Source organism: Vipera berus, assembly GCF_964194415.1.
Source record: "Vipera berus genome assembly, chromosome: 4".
In the NCBI taxonomy this organism is placed as follows: Eukaryota; Metazoa; Chordata; class Lepidosauria; order Squamata; family Viperidae; genus Vipera; species Vipera berus.
This window is the reverse complement of record NC_138206.1, coordinates 70,681,041-70,704,184: the sequence shown is the minus strand read 5'-3', so window position 1 is coordinate 70,704,184 and position 23,144 is coordinate 70,681,041.

Below are 23,144 nucleotides of genomic sequence, written 5' to 3'. Positions count from 1 at the left end.
TCTGTTCCTGGAGGAAACTGATTATCTGGACCCGTACCAATTGGGCTTCAGGCCCGGACACAGCATGGAGACTGCATTGGTCGCGCTGGTGAATGATCTCTGAAGGGCTAGGGACAGGGGTTGCTCCTCTGTCCTGGTCCTATTAGATCTCTCAGCGGCGTTCGATACCATCGACCATGGTATCTTACTGCGGCGTCTCAGGGGGCTGGGAGTGGGAGGCACCGTTTTACGGTGGTTCTCCTCCTACCTCCAGGGCCGCTCGCAGTCGGTGTTGACAGGAGGGCAGAGATCCGCCCCGAGGTCTCTCATTTGTGGAGTCCCTCAGGGGTCGGTTCTCTCGCCTCTCCTGTTCAACATCTATATGAAGCCGCTGGGCGAGATCATTCGTGGTTTTGGGGTGGGGTATCATCAGTACGCTGATGATACCCAACTTTTTCTTTCCACCCCGAACCAACCCAGTGATGCCCTCTCCGTGATGTCCCGGTGCCTGGAGGCGGTTCAGGTCTGGATGGGGAGAAACAGGCTTCGTCTCAATCCCGCCAAGACTGAGTGGCTGTGCATATCGGCATCTCGGGTTAACCAAGTTATTCCATCCTTAATGATGGGGGGTGAGGTGTTACCCCCCGTCGATAGGGCTCGCAACTTGGGCGTCCTCCTGGATTCACGGCTCAATTTCGAAGACCATATAGGAGCCGTGACCAGGGGGGCTTTTGCCCAGGTTCGCCTGGTGCGCCAGTTGCGTCCCTATCTGGACCGAGACGCCCTACGCACAGTTACTCATGCGCTTGTGACCTCCCGTTTGGACTACTGTAACGCTCTCTACATGGGGCTGCCCTTGAAGACCACTCGGAGGCTTCAACTGGTGCAGAATGCGGCCGCGCGAGTTGTAATGGGGGTTTCCCGATACTCCCATGTAACACCTCTACTCCGTGAGCTGCATTGGCTTCCGGTTGCCCTCCGGGTGAAATTCAAGGTGCTGGTTATCACCTATAAAGCCCTACATGGCCTGGGTCCGGGATATCTGAGGGAACACCTGCTGCCGGCATCAAATGCCCTTCGCCCAGTGCGCTCCCACAGGGAGGGTCTGCTCAGGGTCCCGCCGGTAAGAGACTGCCGGCGGGTGACACCCAGGGATAGGGCCTTCTCGGTGGGAGCGCCTGCCCTCTGGAACCAGCTGCCGGTGGAGCTGAGAACTGCCCCCGACCTTCGATCATTCCGCCGGGGCCTGAAGACCTGGCTCTTTGAGCTCTCGGGCCCAGACTGAGGAGGAATTTTTAATTTGGGGTTCTTTTTAACTGACTACAGGGTTAATTTAATATTTTTTAATTTGGTTCTTAATTTTTGTATTTTGGATTTTTAATTCCCTGTAAACCGCCCTGAGTCCTCAGGGAATAGGGCGGTATATAAATATAACTAAATAAATAAATAAATAAATGTCCCGGCCTGTAGTTTCTGGTCCAAACCAGATTTTCCATGTGAAGTTCCCTCGGGGGTAATGGTTGTTCCATCTCTGGGGCCACTCTGTCAGGATGGAGCCTGTCCAACTTTGTGATGAGACATCTGCTCCAACGTAGTTCAGCTGGGCTCTTGCCTGTGGTTGTGCATGGGGTAGTGTGTTGGGCCAGAAGGAATTGGGCTAACCTCTGATGCCAGTCCCCGGTGATGATGCATCTCAGAGCGTCCTTAGTTGTCCTCACCATACGTTCTGCCTGCCCATTAGACGACGGGTGTAAGGGCACAGAGGTGATGTGTCTAATCAAGTTGGCCCTTTTGAAATCCTACAAATCAGTAGATGTGAATTGCAGGCCATTATCTGAAACTATCACATCAGGCAGGCCGTGAGTAGCAAAGAGTGCTCTTAGAGCCTGAACTGTTTTGGCTGTGGTCATACTGGACACTGGTACCACCTCTAGCCACTTGGAGTAACTGTCCATTACCACTAAGAAAGTGTGGCCTTGAAATGGACCAGCATAATCTATGTGGATTCTAGACCAGGGGTTGTGAGTCACCTCCCACTTGTGGACCAGTGTGTGTGGCTGATTTGGCCTAGATCTTTGACATGTGTAACATCCCGCTACCTGCTCTTCAATAGCCTTATCCAGGCCCGGCCACCACAAATAACTCCTGGCCAAGGCTTTCATCCTGACTGTGCCCGGGTGCCCCTCATGTAATGACCATAAAACCCTGTCTCTAAATTTCTCGGGAATGATGACCCTGCTCCCCCACAATAGGCATCCCTTATGAGAAGACAGCTCATGTCTCCTTGTGAAGAATGCCTGGAATTCTGGCCCAGGACTCTTTTCTTGCCAACCTGAGGCCACCCACACCAGTACTCTGCTGAGGATCCTATCTGCTGTGGTACCTGCAGCAATGTCCTTAGTGTGGAGTGGGCATTCTGGCAGGTCCTGGATTGTCTTAATCTGTTCTGCAGGTGCTGGGTCCGGTTCTGTAGTGGCTACTGGTAATCTGCTTAATGCATCAGCATGACCCATGTCCTTTCCTAGTTTATGAACCAGTTTGCACATGTATGCTGAAAGGAATATGGACCACCTCATCATCCTTGGGGATAGGATTTGCGGGGTTTGTCTGTCAGTTGTGAACAACCCCAACAAGGGCTTATGGTCCGTGAAAATGGTGAATTCCCTACTGTATAGGTAATCATGGAATTTCTTGACCCCTGATACTAGGGCCAGGGCCTCTTTGTCTATTTGGGCATAATTCCTTTCTGCCCTTGACAATGTCCAGGAGTAATAAGCAATAGGTCTCTGCTCCCCATTGTCTTCTATGTGACTTAGAACAGCATCCACTCCATAGGGGGATGCATCACATGCAATGCAAATAAACCCATTGAAACCAAACCCGGTTTCAATAAAATGTGTGACTGTTGAGTTGCATGACAATAGGTCTTTTAAATTCTTAAAACTCTGTTCGTGGACCTTGGTCCAATTCCAAGGAGTTTTCTTATCTAAGAGCCTGTGTAGTGGTTTAGCAATTGCTGCTTTGTGGGGTAAGAACGCATGGTAGAAATTAAGCAACCCCAAGATAGCTTGCAATTCAGCTTTGTTCTTTGGAGTAGGAGCCATTTTAATTGCCCTTACCATTGAATCAGTAGGGTGAATTCCTTTGGCATCAATTCTGAACCCCAGGAATTCAGTTGATGCCACTCCAATGCTACATTTATCCTTCTTAAGTTTCAGCCCTGCAGAACAGAATCTGTTTAACACAGCCTGCAACCTGTCAGCCAGGACCTCCTCAGAATCTCCAGCAATGAGGACATCATCAAAGTATGGGCATACTCCAGGTATGCCCTTCAGAGTCCTCTCCATCACCTCCTGAAAGATGCCAGGAGCCACAGAGACTCTGAATTGCAATTGGTTGACTCTGAAGGCTCCTCTGTGAGTTACAATAGTCTGTGCATCGGCTGTCTCCCTGGTAACAGAGAGCTGCTGATACGCTTGCGCCAAATCGAGCTTGGCAAAGATGGCGCTGCCCTGGAGTGCAGAGAGGACGTTTCTCACCGTTGGGACTGGATAAGTGTGCAGATTTAGGGCCTGATTCACCGTGGCCTTGTAATCCGCACAAATTCTTACTTCCCCATTGGCTTTGAGTGGGGTGACAATTGGGGTCTCCCACTCTCCCCTGTCCACGGGTTCTAACACCCCTTGACTCACTAATTTATCCAGTTCACTCTCAATCCTGTGCTTGAGAGCGAAGGGGACTCTTCAGGGTTTTATTCTCACAGAGAGGATATTGGGGTTCAATTTAAACTTAATTGGGGGCCCTGTGTATTTACCCAACTTGCCATCGAATACGTCTGCAAACGCTTTGCAGACAGATTCGAGGCTTTTGGTCTGGGTGCTATGGATCCCTGGGATCCCTATTCCCAGAGCCTGGAACCAATCTAGCCCCACTAAACTGGTCCTCCGGCCCTCGGCTACCAGGATGTCCAATGGACCCTGGAAGTTCTTGAACCCCACTATCATCGTGGCCACCCCCTTAATTTTAATGGGTGCATGCTGGAAATCAGCTAACTGGATGTTGGTGGGCTTCAAAGAAACCCACCGTTTACTCCAGTTGCAAACTGTTCTGAATGTATCACTAGAAATGATGGAGACTGTGGAACCAGAGTCGAGTTCCATCTTGCAAGGTACCCCTTGCAACTGGACCTCTAATGTTATTTTTGGTGTAAGAACCTAGTGAATGTCAGTGTGTGAGATGGTCACCTTGTTACTGAGGAGTTTGGTAGGGGAGGGCATAGGAGATTTGAGATGAGGGGACTCAGTACCTTGCCACGTGTCCACTGATTGAAGTTCGTGCAAGTTGTCCCACATGCGATTTCTGCAGACTGCTGCAATGTGTCCTGTCTTACCGCAGGACTGGCACTTAACCGATCTGAACTTGCAGGTGGCCCTCGGATGGTTTTCCCCGCAGCTAGCACATTTTTGAATGGATCCTTTGCAGTTGCAGCTTGTGCATTTGCTAGTCGTTGGTGTCTTCCGCTGGCTTCCATTGTTGTCATGTCACGGTTGCTGTCGTCCCTGCCTTTGATGCACGGCATCAATCTCAGCCTCCTCCGCCGCTTCTCTGAATCCGCTGTCCACAGCCACTCCATGATGAATGGAACCGCCTTGGCTGCTGGGTTGGGTTTGCGGGGTCGCATTTGCAGCTTCACCAGCGGCTTCGCTGGCTAAGATCTCATCCTGAGCATCTTGTAATGTGATCGCCAGCCGGGCATATAAGCGCTGCTGCAGCCGCTTGTCTCAGAGCCCGCACACCAAGCGATCCCACAATCTTTCTTCCAAATTAGAAAAATTGCAGAGGCGCGCAGCTTCCTGTAAAGCTGCAATGTATTCTGAAGCCGTCTCAACTGGATGCTGGCAGCGTTGGTCAAACTGGCCTCGCCACGCCAGTTCGGACATTCGTGGCTTGAAGTGATTGTTCAATTTCTCCATGACGTCCTTGTACGACATGGTCTCGATTGCTGTCGACGCACAGAGGCTAACGGCCAGGTCATGGATTGCAGGGCCGCTCAGGCAGGTCAGGAACATGGCTTTCTGGATGTCATTGGTGATCCGGTTAGCCCGCAAGAATCCTTTTACCTGGTTCAGGTGTGAAGCCCATCTCTCGGGATGCTGCATGTCGAACAGCAGCACCTGCCCGTACTGCACCATGGCCATCCTGTTTCTCCGTTTGCTGACCGCAAGCTCTTGGCTAGCTGGCCGATGGAAGGTTCAGGGAATTGCTTTCCACCGATCCTTAGTGACTTCAGCTGTTCAGGAGAAACAGGATCCCACCCTTGTCGCCACTATTGTGTTGTGGGTTCTTGGCCAGACAACAGACAAAGGAGCATGGCAGCTCTTTATTGGTAGCAGTATTGAAGAGGACAAAGGGGTTACCTGTACCCCCTTATATACTTGGCCAGGTGCACTGACAGCCAATCCCTTATTTAGGTTTTCCCGCCGAGTGCTACCAGCCAATCCAGATACAGTACAGCGCCACCTGATGGTCACACTGAGCTGCTGCTATATTTTATTATCCCCATACATAACATATGTCATCTATGAACAGGTTGATGCTGTTATAGTCATCTTATTTATTGCCTCCCCATAGGTATTTTATTGTCATGGATGAAAACAAAATGATGGATTATAATAGGAATGTGCACTATTAAAGTGCAATTTAATTTGAATTTATTCAGATAGATTCATTAGAACTACACCTGAATCTAAATAGAATTATTCTGAAGTGGTTTGTACCCACTTCAAATGGTGGTCTTCAGAAGCTTATTTACCACAGAGGCAGCAGGTTGACACACACCGTCTTTCTGCAAGAATTGATGCCATACTTATTGCTGCTTATTTATAAAGTGGTAATGACACAAAATAGCCATTTTGGTGTAGTGGGTAGGGCATCTGGTGAGAAACTTGGAGACTATGAGCACTAACTCCATTTTAGGTACAACGCCAACTGGGCTAGTCACTCTCAGATCTAGGAAGGAGGCAAGTATTGAAAAAACCTTGCCAAGAAAACTGCAGGGACTTGACCAGGCAGTCAACATTGCCTTGAAGGCACACACACACATCCCGCCAAACAGTGGCGTAGTGTGGGTTGTCAGCACCCGGGGCAAGGCAAGTAATTTGCGCCCCCTCGCTCTCGCACCGCACGCCTGGCACCCCCCTGGCGTAAGAAGAATCGAGCCTCCCGCGATCTCCCGTCCCCCCCACCCCCCTGAAATTCTTGCCCGCTTTCACAGACTTGTTCTTTTACACCGGCTGCAAGTACCAGGAGCCAAAGGCAGCCTCTCCGAAAGCCTCACACCCAAAGACGCAGGCACGCCCACACCGAGGAATGCCGCCGCTGGCGAGGCTCGCAGACGCCGCCACTGCTCTTTCTTTCTCGTTCGCGGGAGCGCGCGGCGGCGTGTGCATACAGAGGCGTATATAGACCCAGGGAGCCGCCGAGCCTTCCCCCACCCGGAGAGAGAAGCGTTTCTGTGTCGGCGCAGGCACAGATACCCCTCGCTCGCGTGCAGCCTTGCCCTAGCCCGCCGGTCACGCCCCCCCAGATGTTGCGCCCGGTGCGGCCGGCCCCCCCTGCACCCCCCACGCTACGCCACTGCCGCCAAAAGATGCAAGAAGTGAACAGATTAATTTAAATTGGATACAGTTTAAAATTCAATTAACATGTAGTTATAGCCAATACAATATGTACAGATAAATTATAGGCTTGAAGAAAATGGTAGAAGACAGAGAAGTACTTCCCATTTTCTAAAGAAACATTAAAAATTGCATTCCTAGATCCCACAAACTCCACCAAACCATTATTTCTGGAAATTCTAGAATTCTATATTGCATTACTTCAACATTCCTCCTAAAGCACTTTGAAAGTTCTACTAATATAATTCACTGTCCATTGAAGATAAAGCTACAACCTCTTCTCACCATACTGAAATTTTCATGGTATGGAGATCTTGGGAAGTTTGAGGAGGCTGATATTTATCAAAAATTGAACTTATTCATGTCATGAGAAATAATAATAGGTTTCTTTGCAATATGTTAAATTACTTTATGTTCCAAGTCAGTGCTGTATCCAAACTGATGTTAATATGTTGCTGTTGGAAGAAAAATCTTCATCAGGGTCCAGTCCAAGCTGGGAATAAAAAAAATGGAGACTGCTTTAGGAAAGAAGGTTCTTATTTATTTCATTTCCAGACACTTCAGTGATAGCAGCATGTTTCTGGGATGGCTGACCACATGGTGCTGGGAGTGGTGGGTTTTTATACCTTCTTGGGCTTTGTGGTTAGAGTTGTTCTTGTTCCTATGGCATGAACTTTGACCTGAGGTTCAGTGTGCCCTTTTTGTATTTAGATGGTGGTGGGTTAATTCCATTATGTCCTAAAGGTCATGTCCTGCTTCCCTGGGGCTGTGGCTGATGGGTATGTCCTGTGTTGGATGGGGGAGGGGTTGCTGGTTCTAATCCTATCAGTCTGCTATTGTTAGCTATCAGTTTTGCTCGAAGGGATTTCAAAAGATCCTGTCTCGACTGGGTTTCTGCAGGCAGCATTTGTTCATGAATGGGTCCTCAGACTTTCTGAATGGGATATCAAATCTGCATTTCTACAGACCTGGCCTGCTGAATTTCTGTTTGGGGCTATTAAGAAAACCTGGATCTGTTTTCCTTTGGGGAAATATAATATTCTGCCTTTTTAATATCTACCAAAAATATTACTTTCTCGAGGGGAGGGGTGACTTCCTACATTGCTTTTGTTTAATGACTTAGCCCTGCATTCCAAATTTTACAAATTTGTTGTTTAAATTGCATCTGTGACATATGTTGTATTTCTACAAATTCAGTTTCAAAAAGAGAGATTTTAAAATCTTCTTGAAAATAATCAAGTTTTGGGCTAAGGATCTCATGGAAAGAAATGTTTAAAAGCTTCTCCTAAGCTATTTATATCATAAGATCTTTTGTCCTAAAACCAACATTACTGAGAACCAGGGCAAAATATTAATGCCAATGTAAACTGTAATTTTAATAACAGTGAATGTGGTAGTGATAAAATGTGCATTTATAACCAAATGGATAAAGCAACATTCACCAAAAGTTTCCTGGTGATGTTTTTGACTTCATGGTGATTTTTTTTTAATTCAAGATCTGCTGACATTCTTTTACAGGTATATAATTTTTGAGATGAGGTTAAAATCTAGCTGCAAGAAAATTGCCTGCTTTGCTGTTCTGTGTGCTCCCTTGTTGCTGCTTGTTGCTGCTTTTTTAGTCTGTCAAGGCCCACCTCAAAACCTCATCCCAAGAAAGTAGAACTCGTGGAAGCAGTTTCTTCCAAAAGGATCTTTTATTAGGAGAAGTTGATAGCAGACATACTAGACAGAATCTGAGGATTTCCCACTCAGATAGATAAGTAGGTAAAAGTGTCCCAAGCAAAACCCCACCCCATAGTTCATCTAGTCTATTCTGGGGAGCTTACATCCTTCATAAATTGCTGGATTCTGATTCTCATCATTTCTGACCATACTAGATGGAGCTGATAAAAAATAAAATTGAACAATATTAGGAAAATCAGTTTTCCTTCCACATTTAGACATCATGGAAAGAAAACATGCAGACATTTAACAAAGAAACAACACCAAACATTTCTAAAAGAGTCACATCAACAAACACATCTGTGATAAACAGAAAAGCACCTCAGACTGCACTCCCCAAAAAAGGAAGGTGAGTATTGGTAATAGGTGATTCTATCCTCAAAGGAACAGAAACTGCAGACTGGACATACAAACCAGGGAGGTATGTTGTCTCCCTAGAGCAAAAATCAAAGATATGGCCAAGAACCTAACCAAAATAATTAGGCCCACAGATGACTACCCTTTATTTCTACTTCACATTGGGACAAATGACAACAAAAAATCTGAGTACAATATTGAGAGATTATAAGCAACTTGTCGAGCCACAGCCGAAGCCGCGCCCGACAGCTGCTCGGCTCCTAACAGCTGATCCGCGGCCGAGGAAAGCTCCGGGAGTTCCGGTCGCCGCCCGCAGCCCGCAGCCACAGCCGAAGCCGCGCCCGACAGCTGCTCGGCTCCTAACAGCTGATCCGCGGCCAAGGAAAGCTCCGGCTGCAACATTTCGATCAGCTGCTTGGCGGCTACCGACGATCCCGGGCGTCGCCACCGTGGCCGCGCCTGCTCCCACCGCTGATCAGCGGCCGGCTCGAGCAGCTGCTCGGCGGCTAACAGGAACCTCGGCCGTCAACACCCGGGCCGCGCCTGCTCACACGGCTGATCGGCGGCCGGCTCGACCAGCTGATCGGCGGCTAACGAGGACCCCGGGTGTCAACACCAAGGCCGCGCCTGCTCGCACGGCTGATCGGCGGCCGGCAGCGGGCCTCGTCACGCATGGGGAAGCCGCGCCAGCCGTAACAGCTGTGCGGCGGCCTGAAACGGGTGTGAGCCGAAACACCGGGTTGGTGGAGGGGAGCACGTTAGGGATTCCAGGGGGTGAGAGGGGGAGATATTGTACTTACACCTTCCTACACGCAGTATGGACTTCGGCGCCAGAGGCGGAAGCGGGGCGTGGGGCGACAGGATAGAGGGGTGGAGTTTTACGCAGATGCTGGTCTGCGTAGAGGAGGGTGGGGCTGACGGGTGGGGCTGATGGGTGGGGCTATTACCCAATTAGTAAAGACATTTAAAAGAGGCGTTGGGACGAGTGGTTCCCAACGCTGACTTTATTCATGTTTAGAGATCCTGCTATTAAAGGTACTCTTTCCAGTCATCCGTACTTCGTCGTGGTTTTTCCTGTGTGCTTGTTGATCCGGCGAAGACGAGGAGTTGACAGTAAGTCAGCGTTCATTTAGCACAGCACTCCTTCTGTTGGGCTCTGATTTTTGCCTGCTACCATGGCTGAGGGGACCCAGGGTGGTGTGCCTGTGGCAGGAGGGGAGTAGCCAGCTGGGGTTGCTGTGCCCCTTGAGGTGGGGGAATTGGCAGAGGCCCCACCTGTGGTTCGCCCTAAGATCCGGGACCTTGGACCAGCGCCACAGGGAGCTGAGGCCTCGGAACCAGCTGTCCAGGAGAAGCCTGGGGAATGGTGGCTCAGCCCTGTTTTGAGTCAGCCAGTGGCTGGACAAAACCAACCGTCTAGAGGGAAGGGGTCCCTCTGGGAGTGGAGAGAGCGTCGTGCCACCGATGAAGGCGGAGAGGAGTGGAGCTACACCACGGCTCCTGGCAGTTACACGATGGACGTCCTGAGGGACCATTTTGGAGAACCTCAGCCGTGGACTCCTAGTAACACCGACCTGGAGACCGGTAGATGGACACAAACCAGGACCGACCCGGAGCGCAGAAGCCAAACCCGGTTCCGTTTGGCGAGTCCCCGCTTCCGGGCCCCGCAGGCCCCTGGCACCCCGCAGGTCCCAGGCGTTCCACCGCCGGGACCGGCGGCTGCTCCTGACTTGGGGCCCCCAGGACCTGGTGGAACAAGACCGGGGGGTGCTGTGCCCGCAGGAGTGCTGGGGTGGCAACAACCAGGGGTTGCACAGAGACTGGGAGGCCCGGCAGGTCCATGGGGAGGGCCTGCAGTTTGGGGCCCACCACCACTGCCCGTAACCTTTGACGGCAACCCTGATCGTTTGGCCCTGTTCCTCGGACAAGCCATCCACCATTTGGACCAGTATGGTCCTTTATATACATCCCAGTGGGGGATGGTGATGGCTGTCACTACGGCATTACAAGGGGAAGCAGCGGCTTGGGTGGCGAACCTCTACGGTGACCGTGCCCATGAATTGGGGGACGTCGGCCTTCTCCTCGAAGCTCTGCGTACACGATTCGAGGATGTGACGCGCACGCATCGAGCGGAGGCTGAGATCGTTGGCCTGCGGCAGAATGGCCGTCCAGCTACAGTCTATGTGCAGGACTTTTGTGAAGTGGCCGGCAGGCTCAGTTCCTGGCCAGAGAGGATGCTGGTTCACCAGTTCCGGGCCGGTCTGGATGATTACCTCCTACGGGCTTGTATCGTCCGGGGAATCCCTTCCAGGCTCCAGGAGTGGCTGCGGGTCGTGGTCGAACTGGATGTGGCCCTACGGGGTTGTCAACGCCGTGTGCGGCCCGTAGGAGACCCCCGTCAGGTCCCGCCAAGGTCGCAGGGCCAGGTGCAGAAGCCGTCACCTTCGTCGCTGGGTCCTACCGTCCAGCCCCCGCGGTCCGTTCTGCGTTGCTTCAGGTGCGATCAGCCAGGGCACCGCGTGGCCGCCTGCCCAATACCTGCATCCCGGGTGATCGCGGCAGCAACCCCGGCAAGGAGCACAACCCCCGGGCGCTTTGCAGAGCGTTCCCGGGCATCCCGGCAGGCTGTGGAGCCAACCCCAGGAGGAAGTGGCCAGACGGAAGGAGACAGTGCCATCGATGTGGACGTGGAGTTGTACGGGCATGGGGATAGACCAGAGGAGGACCCCATGGTAAGTGCCTCGGTTAGCCCATTTGCAGTCCCGGTTACGTTAACAAACCCCGCCACGGGGGAGGTGGTGGAGGTTAAGGCTTTAATTGATTCGGGCAGCACGAGGTGTCTCATTAGCCGGAAGGTGGTGGCTAAACTGGGTATTAGGGTGGTACGGCTAAGGAATCCAATACGCTTCCAGCAGGTGGATGGGTCTCTTCTGGGGGGGGTGCCTATCACCCATGTCACAGAACTCATGCGGCTGGATATGGGGGAGCACTGGGAACGGTTACGATTTATCGTGGTGCCCTCCATGACGGAGGAGGTGATTCTGGGGCTAACGTGGCTGGACAGGTGGGGCCCGACCATCTGGTGGGAGGGGGGTTGTCGACACCTCCGCCTAGGGATTGGGCCACAGCCCCCTGAACATGAGCAGCCAGGGCTGTCTGGCCCGCTAGGGAAGCCGGAGGAGAGTTGCAGGGCTAGGGCAGAAGTACACGTACCGCCAGAGTACGCCGAATACCTCGAGGTGTTCAGTGAGCAAGAATGCGATCTCCTGCCTCCCCATCGACCGACGGACTGCGCGATCGAGCTGGAGCTGGGGGTCAAACTTCCTAAGCCCCGGATGTATGCCATGACCCCACAGGAGATGACAGAACTCCGGAATTACATCGACAAGAATCTTGCACGGGGGTTCATACAACCAGCTCGCTCGCGGATGGCAGCACCAGTTCTTTTTAGGGAGAAGAAAGACGGGGGCCTGCGTCTTTGTGTGGACTACCGGGGGGTCAACGCAGTGTGTGTTGAACATTTGTATCCACTGCCCTTAATGAAAGACATGCTGTCCCACCTGGCTAAGGGGAGGGTGTTTACCCGTTTGGACTTACGCGAAGCCTATTATCGGGTACGTATCAAGAGAGGAGACGAGTGGAAAACAGCGTTTAACTGCCCATTGGGCAGCTACCAGTTTCGTGTAATGCCATTCGGACTCCAGGGGGCCCCCGCCGTGTTCATGCAACTAATAAATCAAGTTTTGCATGAGCATTTGTACAGGGGGGTGCTCGTGTATCTTGATGACATCCTTATTTATACGGAGACAATGGACCAACACGTTGCCCTTGTGCGCCAAGTTCTGCGGAAACTCCTAGAAGCACGATTGTACGTGAAATTATCAAAATGTGAATTTCACGCGTCTCGACTGGACTATTTAGGCTATCGGGTCTCGGCGGCCGGGATCGCAATGGATCCAAAGAAAGTGGAGGCAATACTGCAGTGGCAAGCCCCGGGGACCAGACGACAGCTACAGAGTTTCCTGGGGTTTGCCAATTTTTACCGCCAATTTATACCATCTTTTGCTGCAGTGGCTCTTCCGTTAACAGACTTGCTAAAAACCAAAAAGTTGGCGGTGAAACCACGGCCAGGGTTGTGTGTAACGTGGACCATAGACTGTCAACGGGCCTTCGAGACCCTAAAAGGTTTGTTCACCCGAGAGCCCATACTTTTGTACCCCGACCCAGCAGCACCATACGTTGTGCAAGTAGATGCTAGCGACGTGGCGGTCGGAGCTGTTCTTTTGCAGCACAACAGTAAAGGCGCATTGCAACCTTGTGCTTACGCGTCCAAAAAGCTATCAACCACCGAACGCGCCTGGGCTATCTGGGAAAAGGAGGCCTACGCCGTTCGGTGGGCGTTGGAGACGTGGCGGCATCTCCTAGAGGGGGCAGAAAAGCCCTTCGAAGTATGGACAGACCATAGGAATTTGGAAGCCCTGCAATCCCCACGTAAGTTGGCCCCTAAGCATGTACGGTGGGCCCTGTATTTCAGGCGGTTCAGGTTTACCCTGAAATACGTCCCAGCGGGGAAGAATTTCCTGGCGGATGCCCTCTCGCGGCTTCCGCAGTATGACAATCGGCGGGAGGAGGTGGTGCAAGCTCTTATCCCTCCCCTCGGCCCAGAGATGGTACAGGCCGTACAGGACAGGGTTGCGGATGATCTGGTACAGCGGCTGAAAAAAGCCCTGGAGGGGGATGGCTGGCTACAGCAGCACCCGCGGCTCCTAACCCAACGGGACGACCTGGCCTGGTATGGGAGTAAGATGTATGTGCCGGAAACCCTGCGAGACACTGTGCTTTATAGGTGTCATGATGCCAAGCAGGCCGGACACCTCGGGTTCCTGAAAACCCTGCATCTTGCTAGACGTCAGTTCTGGTGGCCCAGGATGAGGCGGCAGGTCAAAGATTATGTCCAGCGTTGCCGCACTTGTGCTATGGCCAAACCCCAGCCCGGGAAACCAGCAGGGCTGTTACAGACAGTGGCGGACCCCGGCCGGCCATGGCAGGACATCGGGATGGATTTCATCGTAGGCCTACCAGAGAGCCGGGGGTACACTGTTATCTGGACCATAGTTGATCTGTTTTCCAAACAGGCCCATTTTGTTCCGTTGAGGGGCTTACCCTCGGCCCGGCGTCTAGCCTGGCTCTTTATTACCCATGTGTACCGCCTACACGGGGCGCCTAGACGTGTTATCTCGGACCGAGGAGTACAGTTTACCGCCAGGTTCTGGCGTGAATTCCTCCAGTTCATCGGGTCATCCCAGGGATTAAGCTCGGGGTATCATCCCTGCACGAACGGTGCGGCTGAACGGGCCAACGCGGCGGTGGAGCAATACCTACGCAGTTATGTCTCGTACCAGCAGGCAGACTGGGCCGACCTACTGGCATTTGCAGAAATCGCCCACAACAACGCTGTGCACAGTAGTACTGGTCTCCCACCGTACACAGTAGTGTCTGGCTACGACTTCCCTCCTGTTCCCGAGTGCGACCAGGGATCGACCTCCCCTTGTCAACCCCAGGAGTGGATGCTACAAGTCAGAAAGGCATGGGCGGCAACCAAGAAGGCTCTGAACAAGCAAGCCAGTGTCGTAAAGGCCCAAGCAGATAAGAAGCGCCAACTGTTCCACACCCCAGGGGTTGGGGACTGGGTGTACTTGTCCACAAAATACTTGAGGTTACAGATACCTAGCAAGAAACTCGGCCCTAAGTATATAGGCCCCTTTCAGGTCACCCACGTCATCAACCCGGTCACGGTGCGCCTCCGGCTGCCTAGATTTCTGGGCAAGGTGCATCCCGTGTTCCACGGCAGCCTGCTAAAACCAGCCCCTGTTCCTGTCGGGGGGGAGCCAGTAGGGCCGGGGCCCGTAGGTGACAGACAATATGAGATACAGGAGGTTCTAGACTCCAGGAGGAGGAGAGGGCGACTGCAATACCTAGTGCTTTGGAAGGGGTATCCGATTACTGAGGCATCCTGGGTGGCGGAATCGAACGTTCAAGCCCCTAGACTAGTCAAGGCGTTCCACCAGAGGCACCCTGGTAAACCTTCGGGGGAGGGTCGAGGGGAAACTGCTGCTCTCCTTGGTGCTTGTTTGACTTCTACGTCTTGCCTTCCAGGAGGAGCCTTGGTAGGAGGGGTCGACTGTCGAGCCCCTCGGGCTCGACATGCTCGCCGGGAGGGAGTTCCGGTCGCCGCCCGCAGCCCGCAGCCACAGCCGAAGCCGCGCCCGACAGCTGCTCCTAACAGCTGATCCACGGCCGAGGAAAGCTCCGGCCGCAACATTTCGATCAGCTGCTTGGCGGCTACCGACGATCCCGGGCGTCGCCACCGTGGCCGCGCCTGCTCCCACCGCTGATCGGCGGCCGGCTCGAGCAGCTGCTCGGCGGCTAACAGGAACCTCGGCCGTCAACACCCGGGCCGCGCCTGCTCACACGGCTGATCGGCGGCCGGCTCGACCAGCTGATCGGCGGCTAACAAGGACCCCGGGCGTCAACACCAAGGCCGCGCCTGCTCGCACGGCTGATCGGCGGCCGGCAGCGGGCCTCGTCACGCATGGGGAAGCCGCGCCAGCCGTAACAGCTGTGTGGCGGCCTGAAACGGGTGTGAGCCGAAACACCGGGTTGGTGGAGGGGAGCACGTTAGGGATTCCAGGGGGTGAGAGGGGGAGATATTGTACTTACACCTTCCTACACGCAGTATGGACTTCGGCGCCAGAGGCGGAAGCGGGGCGTGGGGCGACAGGATAGAGGGGTGGAGTTTTACGCAGATGCTGGTCTGCGTAGAGGAGGGTGGGGCTGATGGGTGGGGCTGATGGGTGGGGCTATTACCCAATTAGTAAAGACATTTAAAAGAGGCGTTGGGAAGAGTGGTTCCCAACGCTGACTTTATTCATGTTTAGAGATCCTGCTATTAAAGGTACTCTTTCCAGTCATCCGTACTTCGTCGTGGTTTTTCCTGTGTGCTTGTTGATCCGGCGAAGACGAGGAGTTGACACAACTAGGCAATAAAATTAAGGCACTAGGAGCACAGGTAATAATAATAATAATAATAATAATAATAATAATAATAATAATAATAACAACAACAACAACAACAACAACAACAACAACAACAACAACTTGGAAGGGCCCTTGGAAGTCATCTAGTCCAACCCCCTGCCCAGGCAGGAAACTCTATACCATTTCAGACAAATGCTGTCCGATCCCTTCTTAAAGACTTCCAGTGTTGGACCATTGAAAGCTTCTGGAGGCAGGTTGTTCCACTGGTTAATTGTTCTGTCAGGAAGTTTTTCCTTAGTTCTAGGTTGCATCTCCCTTTGGTTAGTTTCCACCTGTTGCTTCTTGTCTTGCCTTCAGGTGCTTCGGAGAATAGCTTGACTCCCTCTTCTTTGTGGCAACCCCTGAGATATTGGAACACTGCTATCATGTCACCCCTCATCTTTCTCTTCATTAAACTAGACATACCCAATTCCAGCAGCCTCCAGTCCCCTGATTATCTTTGTTGCTCTTCTCTGTACTCTTTCTAGAGTCTCAACATCTTTTTTACATCGTGGTGACCAAAACTGGATGCAGTATTCCAAGTGTGGCATTACCAAGGCATTGTAAAGTGGTATTAACACTTCATACCCCTTCATGGATTACTGCCTTGTGGTGGTGAAGGGGCTTGTGTAATTCAATGAAGCTATGAGATGTGCCATGCAGGGCCACCCAAGACAAACAGGTCATCTGACAAAACATGATCCACTGGAGAAGGAAATGGCAACCCACTCCAGTATCTTTGCCATGAAAACCCAATGGACAGTACCAAAAGGCAAAAAGATATGATGCTGGAAGATGAGCCCCTGAGGTCAGAAGGCATTCAATATGCTACTGGGGAAGAGCAGAGGGCTAGTATTAGTACTGCCAGAAAGAATGAAGCGACTGGGCCAAAGCCAAAAGGATGCTCAGCTGTGGATGTATCTGTGGTGAAAGGAAAGTCCGATGCTGTAAAGATTTTTTCTCCATAGAAACCTGGAATGTAAGATTCATGAATCAAGGAAAAAAGCTGGACGTGGTCTGTAGTGTATGCTCTTAAAGCATACACGGAATGTCAGCACAGCAGGGGGCTGGACAGCTCCAGGCTATAACCGCTTTTGGCGGGAAAGCCTGAATAGAGCAAGTTGTTGACAGCCCCAGGGCATGGTCAGCTCTGGCGGGAAGCCAGGGTTTAAATCCATTGGCCACCTGCACTGGCGGTAAGCCCAGGTTTGAATCTATTGGTCGCGATTCACCTGGGCAGGTATAAAGAGACGCCAGATAACCCCTTAGCCCCAGCTTCATTCCTGATCCAATAAAGAAGTACTACCCAGCTCAAGTGTCCGTCTCTCTGTGCGACCACGCGACATTGCATGGTCAAACAAGAGATGACAAGATTGAACATTGACATCTTAGGAATCAGCGAACTAAAATGGACAGGAATGGGTGAATTTATTTCAGATGATCATCAGGTATACTACTGCGGGCAAGAATCCCTCAGAAGAAATGGAGTAGCCTTCATAGTCAATAAAAAAGTAGGAAAAGCAATACTGGGATACAATCCCCAAAATGACAGAATGATCTCAGTTCGAATCCAATCCATTCAATATCACAGAGGTCCAAGTCTATGCCCCAACCACCAGTGCTGAAGAGGATGAAATTGACTGGTTCTATGAAGCTCTACAGCACCTTATAAAACTAAAACCAAAAAATGATGTCTTTATCATCATGGGGGATTGGAATGCTAAAGTAGGAAGCCAAAAGATAACTGGAATAACAGGCAAGTTTGGCCTTGGAGTACAAAATGAAGCAGGGCACAGGCTGATAGAATTTTGTCAAGAGAATACGATGGTCATAGCAAACATTCTTTTCCAACAACCCAAGAGACGGCTCTACACATGGACAATTCACTTCAAAATTCTGGAGAGCTTTTCTAAACCTTCCCTGTTTTTGTCTTACAGGTGAATTTCCCATTTTTTTAGGGGGGCCATATTTTCCAACCCCAAATCCCCTCATCTGCTCTCTCCTTTCATTTATCCTTTTAGGGCCTGCAATTTCTGTTGTGGGAGGGGGTGCATGGGGAATTCATAGTATTAACTTTCACTTTCTCCTTCTTTGTCTGGCCTCCTCCTTTTGTGTATGGAATGTGTCTCCTTATCTGGAAGACGGTTACAAAAAAACAAATAATAATAATAATAATAATAATAATAATAATAATAATAATAATAATAATAATAACAACAACAACAACAACAACAACAACAACAACAACAACAACAACAACAACAACTTGGAAGGGACCTTGGAAGTCATCTAGTCCAACCCCCTGCCCAGGCAGGAAACTCTATACCATTTCAGACAAATGCTGTCCGATCCCTTCTTAAAGACTTCCAGTGTTGGACCATTGACAGCTTCTGGAGGCAGGTTGTTCCACTGGTTAATTGTTCTAACTGTCAGGAAGTTTTTCCTTAGTTCTAGGTTGCATCTCCCTTTGGTTAGTTTCCACCTGTTGCTTCTTGTCTTGCCTTCAGGTGCTTTGGAGAATAGCTTGACTCCCTCTTCTTTGTGGCAACCCCTGAGATATTGGAACACTGCTATCATGTCACCCCTCATCCTTCTCTTCATTAAACTAGACATACCCAATTCCAGCAGCCTCCAGTCCCCTGATTATCTTTGTTGCTCTTCTCTGTACTCTTTCTAGAGTCTCAACATCTTTTTTACATCGTGGTGACCAAAACTGGATGCAGTATTCCAAGTGTGGCATTACCAAGGCATTGTAAAGTGGTATTAACACTTCATACCCCTTCATGGATTACTGCCTTGTGGTGGTGAAGGGGCTTGTGTAATTCAATGAAGCTATGAGCTGTGCCATGCAGTAAGCTAGAAAAAAGTGGGATAGACAACAGCACCATCAGATGGATCTGTAGGTGGCTGCCAAACTGTTCTCAGCAAGTAGTCCTCAATGGTACTACATCTACAGGGAGAGAAGTAAGCAGTGGGGTACCATAAGGCTCCGTCTTAATCCCAGTACTGTTCAATACCTTCATCAATGACTTAAATGAGGGAATAGAAGGGGAACTCATCAAATTTGCAGATGACACCAAACTGGTAGCAGTAGCCAACACCCCAGAGGACAAGTTGTAAGGACCTGCTTCAAGACCTCTTCCCAAGAAAGCAGAACTGTTGGAACGGTTTCATCCCCAAAGGAACTTTTATTAGGAGAAGTTGACAGCAGGCATAGAAGGCAGGATCTGATGGGTCCCTGCACAAATCAATAGGTTAAAAGATCAAGAAGCAAACCCCACTCCAATAGTTCATCCGGTCAGTTCAAATGGCCAGTCCCCAGGTGATAAATCTGCTGTGGGAACAGGGCTGATAAGGCACTGTTCCCAAGGCTGTGAAGCTCTTGTTAGGTCTTCACACCCAGTCTTCTTCAGTGAGAGATAAGCCAGATGGCTGGAGGCACATTCTTTTCTCACCCCCAGGTTGGCGTCAGGGGAAATAGTTCAAAGAGCAAGCAGATACAGGAAGCAGAGAGGATACATTGTAGTGGCTGAAGCAAAGTGGAAAAAAATACATTGTAGTTCCCATAGTTTCCCCCCTCCCCCTAGGAGTATGGCAGAACCCTCAAGAAAGAAGAAGAAAAGACCTAATAGTGGAGAAAGCCCCCCCTCCCAATATGTGGGTTCTGACACAAGCTCAGGATCCAAAAAGATCTTGACAAATTTGAGCAATGGGCCCTATCCAACAAAATGAATTTTAATGTGGAGAAAAGCAAAGTTTTACATTTAGGCAGGAAAAATCAAAGGTTTAAGTACATATTAGGCAAGACCGGGCTTAAAACAGCAACTGTGAGAGGGACCTAGTGGACAATCACTTGACTATTTATTTATTTATTTTATTATATTTATATACCGCCCTTTCCCGAAGGACTCAGGGCGGTTTACAGGGTGGTTAAAACAAAAAATACAAAAGTTAAAAACAGATTAAAAAAAATTATATCCGTCCCTGAACAAATAAAACCCCAGTTAAAATTAAAATTAAAATTCTCAGCCTGGGCCAGAGAGCTCGAAGAGCCAGGTCCCGGCGGAACGAACGGAGGTCGGGGGCGGTCCTAAGCTCCACTGGCAGCTGGTTCCAAAGGGCAGGCGCACCCACTGAGAAGGCCCTATCCCTGGGTGTTGTCCGCCGGCAGTCTCTTACCGGCAGCACCCTGAGAAGACCCTCCCTGTGGGAGCGCACTGGACGAAGGGAGCTTGATGCCGGCAGCAGGTGTTCCCTCAGATAACCTGGACCCAAGCCATTTAGGGCTTTATAGGTCATCACCAGCACCTTGAATCTCACCCGGAGGGCAACCGGGAGCCAATGCAGCTTGCGGAGTAGAGGTGTTACATGGGGGTATCGGGAAACCCCCATCACAACTCGCGCGGCCGCATTCTGCACCAGCTGAAGCCTCCAAGTGGTCCTCAAGGGCAGCCCCATGTAGAGAGCGTTGCAGTAGTCTAAACGGGAGGTCACGAGCGCATGAGTGACTGTGCGTAGGGCATCTCGGTCCAGATAGGGTCGCAACTGGCGCACCAGGCGAACCTGGGCAAAAGCCCCCCTGGTCACGGCTCCTATATGGTCTTCAAAATTGAGTCGTGAATCCAGGAGGACACCCAAGTTGCGAGCCCTATCAACGGGGGGTAACACCTCACCCCCCATCGTTAGAGGTGGAATAGTCTGGTTAGCCCGAGATGCTGATATGCACAGCCACTCAGTCTTGGCAGGATTGAGATGAAGCCTGTTTCTCCCCATCCAGACCTGGACCGCCTCCAGGCAACGGGACATCACAGCGAGGGCATCGCTGGGTTGGTTCGGGGTGGAAAGAATAAGTTGGGTATCATCAGCGTACTGATGATACCCCACCCCAAAACCACGAATGATCTCACCCAGCGGCTTCATATAGATGTTGAACAGGAGGGGCGAGAGAACCGACCCCTGAGGAACTCCACAAACAAGAGGCCTCGGGGCGGATCTCTGCCCTCCCGTCAACACCGACTGCGAACGGCCCAGGAGATAGGAGGAGAACCACCGTAAAACGGTGCCTCCCACTCCCAACCCCCTGAGACACCGCAGTAGGATACCATGTTCGCTGAGAGAGCTAATAGGACCAGGACAGAGGAACAACCCCTGTCCCGAGCCCGCCAGAGATCATTCACCAGCGTAACCAATGCCGTCTCCGTGCTGTATCCGGGCCTGAAACCCGATTGGTATGGGTCCAGATAATCAGTTTCCTCCAGGAACAGAGGAAGCTGATGCGCCACCACGCTCTCAACAACCTTCACCAAAAAGCGAAGGTTGGAGACTGGACGATAGTTATTTAAAACAGCCGGGTCCAGGGCAGGCTTTTTGAGGAGGGGTCTCACCACCGCCTCCTTCAAGGCGGCAGGGAAGACACCCTCCTTCAAAGAAGCAGTTATTACTGCCTGGAACCAGCCTCGTGTCTCCTCCCGGGCCGCATAAACCAGCCAGGAGGGACACGGATCCAACAAACAGGTGGTGGTACTCAGCCTCCCCATGATCCTGTCCACATCATCAGGGGAAACAGGATCGAACTCAGTCCAGATAACATGCTCAAGACCGTCCGATTCCTCCACGTCAGACTCTGCCCAGTCAGAGTCCAGACCGGCCCGGATCTGAGCGATTTTGTCCACCAGATGATGACTAAACTCCTCGGCTCATCCCTGCAAGGGATCCTCCCTCACCTCCTGGTTAAGGAGAGAGCGAGTCACCCTAAACAGGGCGGCCGGGCGATTATCTGCGGACGCGATGAGGGCAGCGAAGTAATTAGACTTCGCCGTCCTCATCGCCGCAAGATAAGACCTTATAAAGGTTCTTAACTGCAATCGGTCAGATTCGGATCGGCTGGACCTCCAACCGCTCTCTAGACCCCGTCTCCGACGCTTCATCTCCCGGAGCTCCGCAGAGAACCATGGAGCCCAACGGGATCTGCGCCGGGTCAGAGGTCGCAAGGGTACAACACAGTCAAGTGCCCCGGGAGCAGTGTGCAGTATCAGCCAAAAAATCCTGAGCTGTATAAACAGAAGCATAGAATCAAGATCACATGAAGTATTTGTACCGCTTTATAAAACCCTAGTAAGACCATACTTGGAATACTGCAACCAATTTTGGCCACTATACTACAAAAAAGATATTGCGAACTTGGAAAAAGTTCAGAGAAGAGCAACTAAAATGATCAAAGGCCAGGAGACCAAAACATATGAAGAACAGCTCTAGGGCTTGGATTTAGTTAGTCTAAAGAAAAGAAGAAACAGGGGAGACATGATAGCAGTATTCCACTATTTGAGGGACTGCCACAAAGAAGAAGGTGTTGAACTATTCTCCAAAGCACCAGAGGGCAAGACAAGAAACAATGGTTAGAAACTGACCAAAGAGAGAAGCAAACTGGAATTAAGGAGAAACTTCCTAATAGTGAGAACAATTAAACAGTGGAACAGCTTGCCTTCAGAAATCGTGGGCGCTCCATCACTGGAGATTTTTAAAAAGAGATTGGACAGTCACTTGTCTGAAATGGTATAGGTTCTCCTGCTTCAGCAGCAGGCTGGACTAGAAGACCTCTATCATTTGCATTCTTCAGCTGAATACTCAGAGCCTTTCCCTAACTCATTTCTGAAATAAAGCATCAACTTTTTTTCCTTTCTCTTTTCCCCAAAACTAGAGGCAAAAGTTTGAGACTTTTTCCCATAGATATATCCTTCAGAGAAACATTAGAACAAAAATATTCCAGATTCTGACTCTATTTGGTGGAGCAGTAATGAACTTGTCCAGTAGGTGGCTGGCACGCTCCAAAAAAAAAACAGGCAGGAAATTTCCTCCATCTATTAAATATATATCCATTGAAGGAAGGTTGCAATATTGTGTGAAGTAAAGCAAGCACTGCTGACGTCTCAGAGATCCTGCCTCTAGCATTTGTGTGTTTAAAAGTGCTGCTCCTTACCTTTGCTGTAAACACAGCCTACAAATTCAGGCTGAAAAGATGAGGAAGGCAGCAACGACCAATTTGTTCTTGCAAAACGTGATCTATATATTTGGGCAGTGAAAGCGGCATAGATCTTGGACCTGGATGGCTTTGCATCGATGACATCTTTTACTCTTGACAAACTAGGAAAATATTTATTCACCATCCTAACTAACAAAGAGAAGAGGTTTAGAAATGAAACTAGGTTGACACTTGTTCATTTGAATGAGCTCATTTATTATGAGCTTATCATGATAAGCAGTATCACATATACCCACTATATGTCAATAGTTACAGAGGAGGAAGGCAAACAACTCAAAACAATTTGCTCATGC